General features: G+C 51.3%; 1 protein-coding gene across 2 annotated transcripts in view; it reads left to right on the forward strand.

Annotated features, from left to right (window-relative positions):
* The first annotated feature begins 293 nt into the window (after positions 1-293).
* Positions 294-18,157, forward strand: part of PTPN5 (protein tyrosine phosphatase non-receptor type 5) — a 58,716-nt gene continuing 40,852 nt past the window's right edge. The window contains exons 1-2 of one of the 2 annotated variants that reach the window (XM_019955357.2): positions 294-612; positions 15,180-15,330. The gene's annotated coding sequence lies outside the window, so the exon portion shown is untranslated. The remainder of the gene's footprint in view (positions 613-15,179; positions 15,331-18,157) is intronic. The other variant, XM_070783247.1, reaches the window with a different exon arrangement.

Raw genomic sequence — 18,157 nt, forward strand, 5'->3', positions numbered from 1 at the left:
AGCGGCGCGGCCCGGGCCTCGGGGCTTCCGAGAGGAGAAAATCATGAATGAAATGGATGCGGTGCTCCCGCTTCCCCGCCCTCCCTGTCCAGGCAACCTCGGCGCGGGCGCAGTGTCTGCGTGGACTCCAAGCGGAGTTGCGGGGTGCAGGCGCCCGAGATCAGGGTCAGGCAGGGATGAAGGGTCTGTGATCCCGCCCGACTTGGGCCCCGGACGCCGCCGGATCTCCCCGCCCCCCGCCCGCCAGCCCCGCGGGCCCTGCGCAATTCCCGGGGAGCGGCGCAAGCCCGCCCGGGGGCGGGGCGGAGCCGGGGCCGAGGGTGCCGAGCCGACCCGGCGGCTGCGCCCGAGACTCTGCAGCCGAAGCCGGTTTGGCGAGGCGGCCGGGCGAGGGAGCGCGCACGGAGCACGGGACAGAGCGCAGGGCAGACGGACCCACGGACGGACGGACGCCCCCGCAGACGCAGACGCGCAGAGCTCGGCGAGGTCCCCGTCACATACACACATTCACACACTCGCGCTGACACACACAGGGACACACGCACACTCGCGCGCGCACATCCTCCCGCCAGCCTGCCCGCCCGCTCGCCGGCGCCCGGAGCCCTCTGGCCGGTAAGTGCGGCGCCTCAGTCGGCGCCTTTGTGTGGGGAGCTGGGAGGTGGAGGGCGCAGGGTCCCTCCCAGGGAGGCCCGGCAACAGATCTCCTCCAGACCCCCGGGCGGAGAAGCAGGCGCCCGCCCCCGCCACGCCCCCATGGGGCTCCCGACGCCCCCGGACTGGGGGAAGGGTCCTCCAAGCCTGGGAGGGGACCCGGCGCTGGGTAGAGGGGAGGGAGCAGCAGCCACTCCCCACGAAGCTCTTGCGCGGTTCCCGAGAGGGGAGGGATCGCGATGGCGGTCCCGGGTCCGAGCCTCTGCTGCTGTGGCGGGTGCGCGGCTTCTGGCTGCATTACCTCTCCAGGGTCCGAAGCTCCGGGGGGAGGTTGGAGATCGCCGCTAGCCTGCTGGCCTGTTAACCGTGGCTCCCAGCCTTCGCTTCGCCTCCCCCGACCGTGTAGCTTAAACCACCAATTCCCCAACCCACCCCCAAAATGAAAGCCCAGCGCGTTCCCCTCCCCCAGCGTGCCCCTTCTACCGGCTGAGGCCCAGACTCCTGCAAAACCTGGAGATTGCTCGGGTCAGAGCTCTGAGGGGCTTACCTTACCAGGGATCGTGTGGCTTTCGAGGGTCAGGACCAGGTGAACCTTGGGAATTCATTTAGCTCCCTCATTCTTCAGATGGGGAAACTGAGGCCCAGTGAGGTGGCTTGACCAAGGTCACAGGAGGGTTCAAGGCAAAACCTGCATTAGAATCTAGCGTCCCTGGCTTTCAGACTTACTTCCTCTCCTATACAATTCCATCCTTATCCTCAACGAAACCCTAGAACATAAAAATTTACCCCAGTATATCAGGAAAGTCTTTGTAATTCCACCCTGCCCCCCTCCCCCCTTGGAGCAGTAGGTGCCATTCATTAGCTACCATATTTTCTGTTTAAAAAAAAAGGCTCTTTCAGCCTCACAGGGGATCTCTCTTAAGCAGGTACTCAGGTTTGAAATCACTGAAACAGTGTCCTCAATTGGACCAGGTGATGTTGTGGTTGAGGAGCCATCACCCCCCCACCTTTGACCTGATGAGATGCCTTCCCCCTCACTCCCCACTGCACCTTAAGGGCCTCAGCTTTCTGATCCAACCAAGCTCCCTTCATCATCCCTTTGCAGAGGTCTCCAGGGACTTCCTGTCCGGCCATCTCTCCCTCCTTGATGTTTGTTCCATGTAGCCTCTAGGTACTGCTGATGGAGCTGCTGGGGAGGCTTGAGTTACAGCCCCATCAGGCTCGGGTGGTGGCTCAGGGCAAGACTCCCCCAAGGGCAGCTGGGTGTCCCCAGAGCTGAACCCAGTACCTGGTGCAGAGAGGTGTCCTGAGAGGTGTGTTGATGGAGTGAGTGCAAGGTGGGTGGTGAATGGATGAAGTCAGTCACCTTTGAAAAGACTGTTGGATGGGGGAGTTGGCAAGGAGGACAGTATTCAGTCTCTAGGGGCCTGAGGCTCTTGTCTCGAGAGCTTCCTTCTTGAGGGAGCAGCCTGGCAAGGAGCAGAGACAGGGTGACCAGCTGGCATCTCTCCAGGAGCCACCACTCATATTGTTGGGTATGTAAATGGCATAGTGCTCCAGAAGCACCATTTGCATAGACTTCATAATGAGCGGTGGCCCCTGAGTTGCAATTGCAATGCGACGTCTCTCACCCTCAGAGTGAAGAGACCTGGGGTCTCCTTCCTGGCTGGACAATTTCAGTGAATGCTTATAACCTCTCTGGGTCTCAATTTCTCCATCCGAAAAATAAGATCATTGGATTGGAGATTTTCAGGATAGCTTTCAGGTCTAAATTGTTAGTGTGGTGGGGGGAGGGAGGAAGCACTTATTTATATAACTGCTGTGGGCCTGGTTTTCCTCTTCTATTACTCTATGATGAGATCATTTATGTAGGGTACTTAGCACAGTGCCTGGGGCATAGAAAAAACTCGGAATAGGTAGCTATTAATACCATTTAGGTCCTGGCCTTATGGATATACCCTCCACTTCTTCTCTTCTTAAAGATTGCTCAAGGACATGAGATTTTAGATCCTGAAAGGCCCTGTCTCTCAAAAAATCCCTCCTCCACTGATCTATTCCTGGACTTAGGGCTCAGCCAGCCTAGGACATCCATGAAGCTTCCTAGGAGAAGTCGCACTTTTGTTTATCAGTTATTTCACGCCTAAGGGTGATTGAATTTGATCATTTATATACAGTCAAAGTTTTTCTTACAGGCTGTCACTTACATATTTGATCTTATGATATCAGTAGTGTTATTATTCCCACTTTATAGATGGGGAAGTTAAAACTCAGAGTTTAACCTGAACCCTTTCTTCTGCGTCACTTTGCCTATCCTTTCCTGAAACCTGTCCTGAAAGAGACAGCTGACTCCTTGGACAAAGTTGAGAAGGAAGGCTTTATTCTCCTGGAAGATGAGAAGTGGCTTCTTGGAGAAGCTCAGTAGCATTGGAGCTGGGTCTGCATGATTTGTATGGTGGAAGGAAGGAGGAAAATATTACAAATAGTGAAAACAGCAAGAGCAGAGAGCTGGTGGTAGGGGCTTCTAGGACAAGTGTAGAAACTGGAAAGTGGTTCATTCCCACTGGAGCAAAAAGGATAAAAGAGGAGCTGTGAGAAGGAAGACTGGGTAGGAGCGTGGAGGAAGTGGCTGGGGCAGGAGTGTCAAGCCAAGGGCTCGGCCTTTAGTTTTTGAGTAGGGGAGAGACGTGATCAGACATGGCCATTAGGAAACTCACTCTGGCCACACAGAACAGATTGGAGGAGAGAGCCTGCTGGCAGGGAGCTCAGGTAGGAAACAATGACAGTCCTACAGGTAAGAGATCAGGAGGGTCTGGGCGGGGCGGGGAGCAGGGGAGGCTTGTAAGAATGAGGAGAAAGAGGATTTGATGCAGAGACCACAGTGTCACCAGAATCAGCGGTGGACTGGATATGGGAGGAGAGAAGAGAGGAATGAGAAATGATGGCAAGGCTTGGAACCTGAGTGGCTGAGCGTCCGTTCACAGACAGAGTCCAACAGGAAGGGGAGGGGGAGGCCCGGGAGTGGGGGGCCACGATCTGACCAGGCACCAGAGCAACTCCTGCAAAGCTGACTCACTGAGCACCCCAAACTGTCCAAAACCCGTTGCTTCATTCATTATTCACATAGAAACATCTGTTGCGCGAGGTTGTTCTAGACTCTGTAGAGATGCATTGCTAAAAAAGATGAACTACCTCTACCAAGGGAGACAGAAAACATAAGCAAAGTATAACATTTCAAGAGGTGAGCAATACTCTGGAGACAGATAAAACCCAGTGAGGGGTGACTGGGGGGAAGAGATTTACCCTTAAATAGAATCGTCTTCCAGGAAATGATATTTGAAAGTCCTGAATGGAGTGAGGAGGATACCTTGGGGAAGAGGATTCTAGGAAGAGGAGACCACAAGTGCAAAGGCCCCTGGGTAAGAATAGCTTGGTGTTTTCAGGGAACAGCAAGTGTGGCTATAAAACATAGGCCAAGAGGGAGGGTGGGAAGGAGAAATGGAGGAGAGAGGGGCAGGCCCAGATCACACAGGCCTGAGTAATAAGAAATCACGTGATGTTAGTGGGTCCAAGAGAATTAAAGTCCCATTCTCCATGTGTGTTTCATGCCCAGAGAACCAAGCCCGACACTCAGCAGTGGCTCATTAAATAGCTGTCTAACAAGCAGGAAACCGCCATTTATGTATGCAGCCTTTTGGTGTTGGTGGTGGTGTTCAGTTGCTCAGTTGTGTCCGAATCTTTGCGACCTCATAGACTGCAGCACTCCAGGCTCCTCTGTCCTCCACTATCTCCCCGAGTTTGCTCAAATTCATGTCCATTGAGTTGATGATGCTGTCTAACCTTCTCTTTCTCTTAAAGCCTCATATCTTGGACTAAATAAAGGTATTGTAGCATAGTAAGGTAAGGGCATAGTAAGCTGTGTATGGTCAAAATGATAAAGCTCAGATGATCTGAATATCTGTGATATCATTCACGTTTGAAAGTTTGAGTCATGTCTGCATGTTCAGCATGACTGTTGACTAAGATGAAATAGTCAAACATACCTGAAATGCTTGTAATACAGTTAAAATGGTAACCTTTTATGGTCTTCCCTCATCCCCTTTCCAGTGCAAATATACAGCCTTTTGGTTTCGTTTCAGATTTTCCCTTATGCAACTCATGCCCTCAGCCATTTCCCTTATAGAGATTTTAAATTAACTCACCTGCAGCACAAAGGCCCATATTGTCAGGACAAGGAATTATCATCTTCTTCAATAAATTGACAGATTTCAAAGAAAGCAGAGAGGGCGGTGGGGAGAGAGAAACTATTTATAGAAGTATAAATTCTTCAAGCACCTAATTAATTGTTTAAATGGATCTACAAGTAGGAATGGAAAAACTCCAGAAGATGGCTAATCGTTTAAAGCTTTTTGTCTGCATTAAGTTGAACACAGGATATGTGTGAACATTTCAAAATACATGGCACCTTTTACCGAAAATTTAACCCACAAACCAGGAAAGATGTTCTTACCAGGGAGGGTCATCATAGCTCTCCATGTGTGTATATCTGTTCAGTCCAAAGCTTACTTGTAGTTACGTGAGCTGGGTCAAAGTCCTTCCCCTCTCCCATACTGTTTCCCGTCTCTGGGCGGTAAGGCTTGGGTTTCTGGGGCCCTTGAGGACTCAGCACAGTGGTCTGTGATGTCTGCAGGCCCACACTGTCATCTTCCCAGAGGACAGTGACCAGTGTCGCAGCATCGGGGTGTGGCTCCCTGTGACACTCAGATGATGTGATATACAGGAGGCAGACAGGTGGTCCTGCCACAGAGGAGATTGATGCTTCCACCAAGCAGACAGAACCAGATACTAGGCCGGACCTTCTGAGGGGGCAAGTTGACAGGTAATCTAAATCTGAGAAGCACAGACTGTCTCTAGGTGCCCTGGTCCAAATTCCATCTGATTTCTGCATGTCTTGTCACTTCTAGGAACTGGAAACTCAAGTCAGCTGAAGAAAAAAACACTTAACCCTTTTAATTTTTGCACAATACCATCACCAAAAAGCTTTTCCTTACCATCAACAGTGGCATTGTGGAAAATAAGGTCTTTCACCATTCTTTAATGTTACCTCCATCTTTTTAGCATCTGGTGAGATATAGGATGAGTACCTTGGCCAGCAATGTCTGGCAAAGCTCCAGAAATCCCAGACTCTTAGAAGAAAGCTTTTCCCACTCAACCGTGGCTGCTGCTGCTGCTAAGTCGATTCAGTCATGTCCGACTCTGTGCCCACCAGGCTCCCCCATCCCTGGGATTCTCCAGGCAAGAACACTGGAGTGGGTTGCCATTTCCTTCTCCAATGCTTAAAAGTGAAAAGTGAAAGTGAAGTCACTCAGTTGTGTCTGACTCTTAGTAACCCCATGGACTGTAGCCTACCAGGCTCCTCCGTCCGTGGCGTTCTCCAGGCAAGAGCACTGGAGTGGGGTGCCATTGCCTTCTCCGCTCAACTGTGGCACTTAGAATCAAAGCCATCTTCCTTCCTGTGTCCCCCCTTGACACAGTCTAGACTTAAGTTTCTATAGCTGGGGTGCAGCACGTTGAGTTGGGAAGGGATCCCCTCAAGCTAGACACAGGGGATCCACAATTTGTAAGCGAGCAGTGTCTTAGTAAGAATTCCTGACTTTGGCCTAATGAAGGGCATCAACTGTTCTTGACTATATCTGGTTACTGTGATGGCAGCATACAGACCTTCATGTGATGAGATGATTGGTTGAGAGACCTAGAGAGACATACTGTATCAAGCTTTATCATGTCTTTCTTAAGAGTGGAGATGTTCCTTTTCTCCCCCCAATTCTCTGGAAGCCACTCAGGAGGGATTCATTCAGTGGACTTCAGTGGTGGGCAGCATGTGGCTGTCTGGAGTGGACCCAAAGATTTCATCATCTGCCTAGGAGAGTGGTCCAGTCTTTAAAAAAATAAGTTATACCATAAAAATAACAGAACCACACTGTAGAATTAAATGTAAGATGAACCACGATTTTATCTGTCCCATTCTGTTTCTTCTATGGATCTGTATCTTTTAATAGTTGAAATCAGTCCACGTCTAGTTTTGTACCCAGCATTTTTTACTTAACGTTTTCTCATAACTTTTGTGTTCATGCATGACCTTCTTCCATCCTCAGTGGTTTTACCATACTTTACTTAGCCATTTCTTATTTGGAGAACATACGCAGTAGTGAACATCTTTACAAACACAGCTCTTCCATCTCAGATTCTCAAGGCTTCTGATATAACCATCCCCAAGAGGGTGGACAGGACGGGACTGCTGGGGAGGGGGGAAGAGGAGCACGCGATTAAAGAACGTGTCGATGCAGGTTGATTTCATGGATGCTGATGACATGGCCCTGGATCCTGAGGTGGAAAGAAAACAGTGGATACCAGAGCTGGAGCCAAGGAAAGGCTGGACAGGGAGACTATGGGCCAGGAGGCCAGAGTCACAGGCCTTGAGGGTGTGATAGAGGGGTGTCAGATTTCAGATGGAGTCCCTCCAGCGGTTTGATGATTTGGTTTGGGGTGCCTTTTTTAAATTAGGAAGCAATACATAAAATGTACTACTGTAACCATTCTAAGTATATAGTTTAGTAGCATTAAATGCATTCATATTGTAGTACAGCCATTGTCACCATCTATCCATAGAACTCTTCACATCGCAAAACTGAACCTCTGTACCCATTAAACAATGACTCCTCATTCCCCCACCCCAGTCTCTGATAACCTCTTTCTACTTCCACATGTTCTAGGTACCGTCTATAAGTGGGATCATATGCCATTCGTCCTTTCATGGCTAGCTTATTTCACTTAGCATATTTTCAGTGTTCACCCAGGTTGTACCCTGTGCCAGAATTTCCTTCCTTTTTAAGACTGAATAATAGTCCATGGTATGTATGTGCCACATTTGTTCAGCCATTCATCTGTTGATGGACACTGGGGTTGCTTCTACCTTTAGGATATTGTGAATAATGCTGTTATGCACTTTGACATACAGGTACCTACTTGAGCCTGTGCTTCCCATTATTTGGGGTCCAGGCCTAGAAGTGGAATTGCTAGATCAAATGATACGTCTATATTTAACTTTTTGAGGAACCACAGGGTGGTTTTTATTAAGGATTTTTGGGTACTCATTGAAAAAGACCACTAAATGAAGTTTTAGGAGTGGAGGGTCCAGGAAGAAACCATTAATTTTTCTAAGTAAATGTTGTGTAGGTTTCTCCATGGCGTTGGAGGGAAGAGAGAAAAGGGAACAGAATACAAATGAATCCACCCTCCATTTCTGAGGAATTATGGTGATTTAGAGGCATCGTGGGTGGAAAAAGAGAGCTCTCAGGAGAGATCTTTCGGAATTGGGATTCATTCACACATGCAGGTATTTACTGCGCCAGGAAATCAACCTGCCGTGGGGACCCTGCCCACAGGAGCTTGTGTGTGTCTGTTGGGGTCACCAGTGAGTATCCGGACAACAATGGTCTGTACAGATGCCCACTCTGGTAGTCATAAGTACTAACGTTTCTGAGTGCTTACTACGTTATCTCACTGATCTTTTATCACAGTTCATTGCAGAAAAGTTTTTATTGTTCTCAGTGTATTGATAAAGACTCAGAGAGTTTAAGTAACTTGCCAGAAACACACAGCAAGTAAGTGGCAGAGCAGGAATTCACACCTAGGTATGTAACTGTGCCCTGGTGATGAGCTGAGGGTTCTGGGGACCCAGGACAGACACCTGCTCAGTGTGGAGGTCAGAGAAGGCTTCCTGAAGGAAGGGGTCAGGTGAGCATTTTGGTGGGAGCTGGCTGTGTTCTTCTGTGGCTCATGATTTCAGAACATGGTTTTTGGTAGGAGCAGTGGCAGCATCCAGCCCTGCTTCCTGTGCCTCTGGTCACCCAGGGTGCCCCCAACTCCCACCTGCTCCTGCTCCACTGAGACTACGTTTCAGAGGAAGACGCTGAGTCAGCATCCCCGGTGCTTATCGAGGCAGGGAGGCCAGCGTGGGGCCTGTCCTTTTCCCTCTGACATTTGCTGCCTCTGACTCCCTTAGCTGCTCTCCTTCCAACCCCTTCTGGGATGCCTTAGAGGGACAACCCAGGGTGCCTCCCAGGTCTGGGCAGCATTGGGCCAGTGGGCTGGAGTTGGCCAAATACAAGGCCCAGGAGTGGCAGTGGAAGTCACATATCCACCTCTGTGTCACTTCACACCCAAGATACCTGGACCTGTGGGCTCCCATCACCTCAAAGCCCTGCCTTCCCAGAACCCAGAAGTAGCCAGTTCTCTCTGCTCTTTGAACCTCTTGTAGCTCCCTGAGGCCTACAGCAGTGTTTCTAACAAGGACTCTGCTGGTCTGTAGGTGGGGAGTTCTTTATTATGACAGCATCCCTGGCCACTCCCCTGAATATTCCCCAGGAGCACCCTTCAGTCATCATGACAACTGAGAATGCTCACACACATTTGAAGGTCGGTTTTATGAGCAGGAAGATGTACATTCAGCATTGCATTCAGCAAGTTTTGATGACTATATGAAGTGGAATAACCATCACCAGGATTGAGATGTGGGACGTTTCCATCACCTCTCAGAGTTCCTTCTTTCTCCGTCAGTCAGTACCCGCCCTCAGAGGGAACCGTCCTCGCCATTTCTGTCACTGAAGATGACTTTTGTCTGTTCTTGATCTTGGTATAAATGAACTCAGGTAGCGTGTGGTCTTTGTGTCATAAGTAGTTTTTGAAATCCATCTGTATTGTTACACCCCCACTCTCCCCGACACGCAGATCTGTAAATGCCAACTAGAATGGCAGTCCTCGCCTTTATCCTCCCGAGGGAAAGTGGGCTGTGAGTTACAGCCCACTTTGGGGGGGCTGTGAAAGTGGGAAAGTGAGTTACAGTCTGTGTGTGTTCGCAGGATGCACGAAGCCCTCAGCCGTGGGAAATGAGGCCCCCTCCTGCCCACTGTCCAGTCACACTGAGGGGCCCTGTCCCAGCTCGCCTTGCCCTTTCACTTCTGGCCTCCGCTGCTGCAGTGTTCTCTGCCTGGAATACCCTCTGCGCAGTCTGGTGAGCTCTCCGGGTCCTTTGGTCCTTGGGATGCTCAGACATCAATTCCCTGTGCAGCTTCCTGGATTTTCCCGCTGTGCCCTCCCAGGCACCCATGTCCCACAGCCTCCATTGACATTTAGCACCTATTCCACTCTGCTCACAGGACTGCAAGCTGGTTGAGGGCAGGACTGGGGTTTAGTCATCTGTATATCCTCGTGGGTCCAGCACACAGAGCCTGATAGTAAAGAAACAGATTTAAGATTATAGCAGATGCTGTCTCAAGATTACTTCGAGGCAAATTGGGTCTAAAACAGCTGTGCAAAATATATCCCGAAACCACCCTCTGAAATTGATCAAAGAAAGGTGATGGAAAAAAGAGTGTAATCTCTGACCACAAATGGTAAATGTAGCATTAAACTCAACTACAATGGGGCAGAGACCTCAGCCCTTGCCTAGAGGATCTGGATTCATGGGAAATCCATGGGCGTTAATAAGTGCAAAGTAATACAGCTCAGGGAGTCAAGGGGATGGGCAAAAGAGTAGAGCCAATCAAGGAAGCCTGCCTGGAGGAGGTGAGTTCCAAAGGTTTTTCAAAGAGAGGAGTCTGTTGAGCCACAGTTACATAATCAAGAGTAATCTATAGAAAGCCTTAAAGCATGAGCCAAGGCAGCCTGGATCATGGTCTGATCTGTCTTCTTGTGACTGTGGTCCTAAGTCTCACATAGGTCCCCTTCCTTCACCTTTCACTCCTTTTCATTCACTTCTTCCTTCCCTCTTTTCTCCTATTTAATCTCCTTCGCATCTCCTTTACAAACTTGAATGTGCAGAAGGAGCTGGATGTACATTGCTTGGCCTTCCATCCCGTCCTCGGTGTACTGGACTCCCCATCTTAGAAGAGACAGAAGGAGGCCCATCCCCTGTCCCTCCTACCCCCAGATTGGGCAGCTCACAACAGTCAAGTTTCTGGGCAAGAGAGCCAGGGAGTGGCCCAGGCTGGAGTGTGGTCCATTGCCAGGTGCCGAGTTACAGATCAAAACACTAGGGAAAGAATTCAGCTGGAAGAGACGTCAGTGTGCGCTGGATTCCCTGGGGAGGTTTCCCAGAGGCGGCGTGAGCTTCGGCAGGCCCTGGCCACAGCTCAGGGGAGAGGAGCAGAGGGGCCTGTCCAGGACGGAGGACCGGGGAGACACGGGCTGAGAAGCAACAGTGAGGGTGGCTGGGGGCTGGGGCAGTGTTCATGATGGAAGAGGATCTGGGGAGCCCCAAGAAGTTGGGTTTTCAGCTCTTTATGCCCCACCTTCCTCTGGGCCCTGTGTCTGACCCAGGGGACCCCAAAACCACCAAGGGCTCTCCAAAGGGGAGAGAGCAGTTCTACCAGAGAGGCCCCATTCATCCTCAAGGTAGCATCTTCAGCATTGCTCTCCTTAGCTCCAGGATACCTGGCAGAGCCTAAGGACAAAGGAAACAGAGCTTTGCTGCTGATGGCACCACCTGCTATGGAGGGCAGGAGCGGCTTGGAGGGGCCTGGGAGAGGCAGCTTTGAAGCAGGTCAGCGTGGTGACAGGGAGGCTGTCAGCCCCGGTGGCCTCGTCCTTTCTCTGCCTCAGTCACTTCCACCATCTTTACCATAAGCTTGTGACCGGCAGCTCCTATTGCTTCCGCAGCCCAGAGGAAGAAACCGAGGCTCAAAGAAGCTAGGACACAGGTCCAGGACCCCGTGGGGACAAGGTGGCAGAGCACAGCGTTTCAGCCAGGTCTCTCGGCCTCCGAATCCATCCTTTTTGCAGAGGACCGTGGCTGCCTTAAGGTGTGTGACCTCAGAACATCCAGTCTGCTGTGTTTTTAGGGATTCTCCCAGAGACTGAAGGCTTGGTCACAGCCCTCCCCCGGCCCCTGGTCTCTAGACCCTTTTCAGCCTTGAATTCTGGCTTCTTTTTTCCTCTTTCCTATTCCATTCAACTTCCTGGCTCATACAGTGTCCTCTCTCCTAGCAAAGCTGCCTCAGACCCAGCTCACGTTTCCAAACAGTTTCCATCTTGTGTCCCCCCCAGGCTCTGACTGGGTCTCAGTTTTGCCTGATTCTTTTACCAAACCCTGAAGTGCCAGCATCTTCCCAACCTGAGCAAAGAAGGGCTACCTGAGAGGCTGAGGGTGGGGGCCCTGATGGAGGACTAGACCCCACAGTGAGGTGTGGCAGGAGCCAGAGTTCTCCCTAGCCGCAGGTGGGAACAGACCTAGCTCTGTACCCCAGCCCCCTCCTTTCCAAGTGTGTACGAGCCCTATGAGAGGTGGTTCTGTGGGTGATGGAGAGCGGAGCAGATGCCAGACAGGATCTTCGTGGACAATCCAGAGCAATGCACAGGTGGCCCTGGCATTCAGGCCCAAGGTTGGCATCAGGGACATCTAGGGCTAAAACCAGAGGCAGGTAGAGATCAGAAGCCCAGAATCATTTGCGATCAGGGTGTGTGTGTCACCAGCACTGGCTAGGTCAGGATTCTAGTTCCGTTTGGAGAGGGCAGAGCTGCAAGAGTGGACAAGGCCTCAGTCCTAGAAGGAAGATGACCGAGACAGAGATTGTGCCTGCCAGGGCATCAGGCGGAAGGCCAGGCGCTGGGATGGGGCCAGTGTCAGAGCCGGATGAGCAAGAGTGAGACTGAGTGTTGTGAAAATAATAGTTAACACTTAAATGAGCCTCCTTGGTAGCTCAGTGGTAGAGAATCTGCCTGCTAATGCAGGAGGTGCGGGTTTGCTCCCTGGGTCAGGAAGATCCCCTGGAGAAGGAAATGACAACCCACTCTAATATTCTTGCCTGGGAAATCCCATGGACAGAGGAGCCTGGCAGGCTGCAGTCCATGCGGTCGCAAAAGGGTTGGACACGAGTTAGTGACTAAACAGTAACAAGAGCATTTATGTAGTGCGTTCTGTGCTACTGGTCCATTTTGCAGATGAGAAAACTGAGGCACCAAGCATTTGAGTCAAACTTCTGATCTCTTCCAAGACTGGCAGCATGGCCCCTCACATTCATAGTTTGACATCAGCCATGGTGGGAGCATTTACACCAGGGAAATTGGCAAATGCCACAAATTATAGCTTTTAAAATTTTTATTTTTTTTCTGAGAACCAGTTTGTTAGCATACCACTAAGCTCAGAGGGTAAAGAATCCACCTGCAATGCAGGAGATCTGGGTTCGATCCCTGGGTTGGGAAGATTCCCATGGAGAAGGGAACAGCTACCCTCTCTAGTATTCTTGCCTAGAGAAATCCATGGACAGAGGAGCCTGGCGGGCTACAGTCCATGGGGTCACAAAGAGTTGGACACGACTGAGCGACTTTCACTTCACTTCAGGCTCATTCCAGAGCCTCCATGAACCTCACCTGTGGGTGAGAAGGCTTGTATTAACGGAAAAGCAGGCAACACCTGCCACACTAGATGATGAGAGCCTTTTCAAGAGCTTACTGGACTCTGTCTAAGCATTTTACATGCATCTCATGTAAAAACTTCACGTAAGGATCAGCATTCATTCAGTCTCCCTGAGACCCTCTGAAGTGTAGACACTGCTTTCCCTATTTCACAGATCAGGAGACTGAGCTACGGAGAAGTCAAGCATCTTATCTAAGATCATGCAGTCAGTGAGGCAGCACTGACTCAGACTTGGCCGCCCAATCCCAAAGCCTGTGCTTTGTGGCGTTTTTGATGAGCCATTTATACACACTCAAACCCTAGCCCTATTTTCATTTATTTTTCTCAAGAATAGATCTTGAGTATCTTCCTGGTGCCAGACAGAGTATTAAGTGAGGAAATAGGAACGTCCACATCAGAGCCCATGCACCTGGTGGCTTCAATAAAGCCTGGGTCTGGGGTGGAGGCAAACTGAATTTGAAGCCTGCTTCTGTTTGAACCATCTGGATGACCTTGAGCAAGTGACTCAGTCTCTCCAAGTCCTCATCTCCACATGTGTAGGAGGGGCTGACAACTGTGTTTAGCTCACAAGGCTGTGGTGAGAGATGAGTGATGTAATACATGTACAGTATTGGCACGGTATCCAGCACTCCCTAAGCACTCGGTAAAAGGAAGCTGCCGTGATTACAGTCCACAGGTTTGTGTTTGGGTCGCTCCGTGTGAGGTGCGGATACAGGGCATCAGGAGATAACCACCAAGGGACTTCCCTGGTGGTCTAGTGGTTAAGATTCCTCCACTGGGTTCAGTCTCTGGTTGGAGAACTAAGATCCTGCATGCCACGTGGCATGGCCAAGAAAAATAAAATAATTTAAAAATAATCAGTTATTTCTAAGGGACTCAGGGAGAGTACTGCTGAGGCCACATTTGAACAGGGTCTTGAAAGGGTCTTAAAGTGTTTTTTCAAGCAGAGAAGGGAAACGGGTGCTTTTCCCTGAAGGGCGAAGTGCATTCCAAGGCATCCCGAGTAGAAGCGAGCATCTAACAGAAAGGAAACATGAAAACACTCCCCTCCCAAGAGATGTGATCACGCCTTCACATTTGTAACTGTCTGTTTCCTCCTTGTAAGTGAAACTGTATACCTTGGGTGGAGAAAGAGGGGGCCGAAGTGGGGCGTTTTCAGAATCTTGGAGAGCAGAGGATTAAACCAGATGACCTTTCAGCCCTGAAATCCCACTCTTCGATTGAACATTTTCTGGTCTCCTGTCCACCACACAGATACACCTGTCCGCAGTAGATACTGACCCACACAGGGGAGCTGGGCCTGTGTCAGTCACTGACTGGGGTGGGAAAGCTCCCCTTTCCCCACCCTCTACCCCCGACTCCCGCTCCCCCCCAGCCCCACCCATGGACCAAAGCCTGTTTCCCTGCCGCTGGGAGCGCCCTCTGCTGGTTCCCTGCTCCACCAGCCCTGCCTCATCAAACCTTGATACCTAACCCTAACCCCAAAATCAAAACTTGAGACCTTAAGCAAAGGCCATTAAATGTCATTAAATTCATGTTTGTTTTTTTTTTAATTTTCATTTGTGGATGCTGTACTCGGACTGGAGGAAATGACTGGCCTAGGGTCACACGCTGGACTAGAGCCCAGGGCTGCTGTGGCCTTGGCCGTGGAGCACATGTGTTCCTCCAGTCATGGAGCACGGCTGCTACCATCACGCACACTCTCCACTCCAGCCAGTCTCCCAAGGCGGGCTCTCTGGGCTGCTGCTCCAGGTGGAGCAACCTGAGGCCAGGGTCCAGGGCAGGGCTTCCTTCTGTTCCTGGGGAGGACATACGAGGTAATGGCCCTGCAGCTGTGAACTCCTTCGGATCCCTGGGGACAGGAGTCTCCCCCTCCGGCTCCTTCACTAAGTCACCTGCTGTGTGAATCAAGCTGAGTCACTTCACCACCTGAGCCTCAGTTTCTTCATCTGTAAAATGGGCGTGCTGCCCCCAAAGACCTAGGTGAGGATTGTTTCAAAGAACATGTGCAAGGTAACTGCTGTTTCGTTCACATTCACTCTCTTCCTATTTTCAGAGTGTTGTTTTCAACGAAGACCAAAAGCCAGAAGAGAAGAGAGCTGAGGACTATGGGCAGCAAGAGGCAGACCTGTTACTACTAGCTGTGTGCCCTTGGGCAGGTCACTGGACTTCTCTGAATCTCCATTTCCTCATCTAGAAACTACAAGGTAATGATTGTATGTTCCTCCTAGGGCCATTGTGAAGATTAAGGTCTGCCTTACGTCTCTGGAAAGAAGGGGAGGGAGGAGGAGAACACAAACGAAGAACATGACAAATGAGCACTCGGAAGATGTCCCCGTCCACACTCCCTTCCCGTGCCCCTGTCAGACTGAATTTCTTTCCAGTCGTTTGAGCGTGCCCCGCTTCCTCTCAACTCCAGGCCCCTTCACGGGCCTCCCTTCGGCCTGGAACACCCCAGCTGCTGCTCTGTCACTCCACAAGGCCTGACCTCTCCTTCATGTCCCCTCATCGGTTCCTTCCTGCAAACCTACCCCGACTCTCCTGCCAGTCTCAGGGCCTCACCGGCAGCCCCCACACCTGGCACTTCTCCCATCAAACAGGCCACCTGTGTTCCCTTGCCTTTTGCTTCCCTGTACTCCCCCTCTGTGCTCTGAGAGCCTGCACTTTGCTGTATCCCCAGGGCCTCAGCCTGTGGCCCACACATAGTAGGTGTTTGGTAAGCACTAGTGTTTGGTCATGGAGAAGGCAATGGCACCCCACTCCAGCACTCTTGCCTGGAAAATCACATGGACAGAGGAGCTTGGTAGGCTGCAGTCCATGGGGTCACTAGGAGTCAGACCCGACTGAGCAACTTCACTTTCACTTTTCACTTTCATCATTGGAGAAGGAAATGGCAACCCACTCCAGTGTTCTTGCCTGGAGAGTCCCAGGGACGGGGGAGCCTGGTGGGCTGCCGTCTATGGGGTCGCACAGAGTTGGATACAACTGAAGCGGCTTAGCAGCAGCAGCAGTGTTTGGTCATCACTAGTCAAGCGCATGAGTGTTCCAGACCCTGAATCAGACTCACGTGAAAGATGGAAAACTCTTTCCATCTTGCCCAGCCCCCACCCCTTTGCTGCCTGGGCCTCTCCAGCACCCCTTCGTCTCCCCTTCCCTTGGCTGTCTGCCACGCCCACGCCGCTATCTCCCACGAGCAGAGCAAGGTGGAGAAGGCGTCATCATTCATCAGGGTACGTCCCAAGCAGAGGACTCACAGACCCTGTGTTTGGGATCCAGAGCGCTCTGAGTTTGCAGTCTGCTCAGACGTGGGGACAGATGGCTGGACAGTGGACAGCTGGGCAGGGAGGGTAGGCAGCTTGGCAGGATGGAAATAGCAGTGAACTAAGCATTGGAAGTCCTGGGCTCGCCTATCTGTTCCACGAGTTTGCTGCACGCATCGGTCTGAGCACTGTGGGTGCCAGCAACAGAAACTGACAGACTTACGCAGGAAAGCTGCTTGTCAGAAGGCTTTGGGGTGTGACACAGGATGACACGTAACTGACCTCTGGTCTTGGGCTGTCCCTGCGGCAAGGGACTGGCAGAGCACCTGGGGAAGAGAGAGGCAACTCCCGAAAGGGAATCGGGATTTTTAAGTGCCTGAAAACAGTTGTTCACACCCTTTGTGACCTGAGGCAAGTACTGAATCTCCCTTGCCTTGGTTTCTCTTTGGGGATATCCTAAAGCCAGCCTCTGTCCTCCATTCACATCTCGTGTGCTTTGTCCAGAGAAAACTTTCTGCCCTGGCCCCAGATAACATCTCTCCCCATCCAGACATTAGGGGATGGTGATGAGGAGGTGACTGAGCACCTATGTGCTTCCCTGCCACCGCCCTGGGAAGGAAGGCGAGGTCGCTCCACCTGTCCACTCTAAAGCACGTGGCTCATTTGCAGGAGGCGGTCAGCCTGGTTCTCCATGAAGCAAGCATGTCCTCTGCCCCTGCACACTGAAGTGCTGATGAGAACCTGGGTGGCATTCTGGGTCCCTTTCTGGCCATGATATGGCCGTCTTCTCCAGGTTGGGAAGCTCCTGGCCAGGTTCTGCCCACCCAGAACCCTCAAAACCACTACCCCTAAGACCCTGCCACTGCCCTCCACCTGACCTTTAATGTGTACATCAACAGGCTTGGGCCCTGAACACCTGGGATGCAGGGGTGGCTGATGGGGTGAATGTGCTCTCAAGTCACTGCTCGGGGAGGCAGGTGCACAAACAGCTAACTACAGCAGCAGAACAAAGTCAGAGGCAGAAAGGAGTAAGAGCCAGTGTGGGGTGGGAGTGGAGATGGGAGAGCTTAATTCTTCCCTGGAGATCAGGAGGTGCTTCATGAAAGAGGTGATGGGGAGAATTAGTAAAATTTGACAGGAGGGGGAAAAGAAACATCAGGCTAAGGTAACAGCATGAACAGAGGCCTGGAAGTCGGAGTGGACAGGTTTGGTCCTGAGGACATGGCCGTGTAGTGGGATTCAAGCTTTGGGAGGTGGTGGAGACTCCGTGTGGACACTTTGGGGTGTCTAGAGCCTAGAGCCATTGTCCCCAACCTTCTTAGTGCCAGGGATCAGTTTCATGGAAGACAGTTTCTCCACGGATGGGGGCGGGGGTGGTGTTGGGATGATTCAAGCACATCACGGTTATTGTGTATTTTATTTCTATTTATTCTTTATTTCTACGTATTCTTTATTCATCCGCTTCACCTCAGACCATCAGGCATTAGATCCCAAATGTTGGAGACCCCTGCTCTAGCGAGCCCTGGGAGCCCCAGGAGCAGGAAACCCAAGGTAGAAGGCATATCTGCCTGGGATTGGGTGAGGAGGTTCCTGGGGGCTCAGCCTCCCACCCAGAGATGCTGGCTTCAGCATCCCAGCTCCTCCTCACCCACCTGGGAGGAGAGTGCAGACTCCTCTACCTCCCTCCCCAAACCTGTCAGCTGTTTCTCTGCATGCATCCTGGGCAAAGCTGACATCCACTCCAGGATGTCTCCTAAGAGCACCCACACATCAC

This window comes from Bos indicus, chromosome 29 (assembly GCF_029378745.1).
Source record: "Bos indicus isolate NIAB-ARS_2022 breed Sahiwal x Tharparkar chromosome 29, NIAB-ARS_B.indTharparkar_mat_pri_1.0, whole genome shotgun sequence".
NCBI classification, from domain to species: Eukaryota; Metazoa; Chordata; class Mammalia; order Artiodactyla; family Bovidae; genus Bos; species Bos indicus.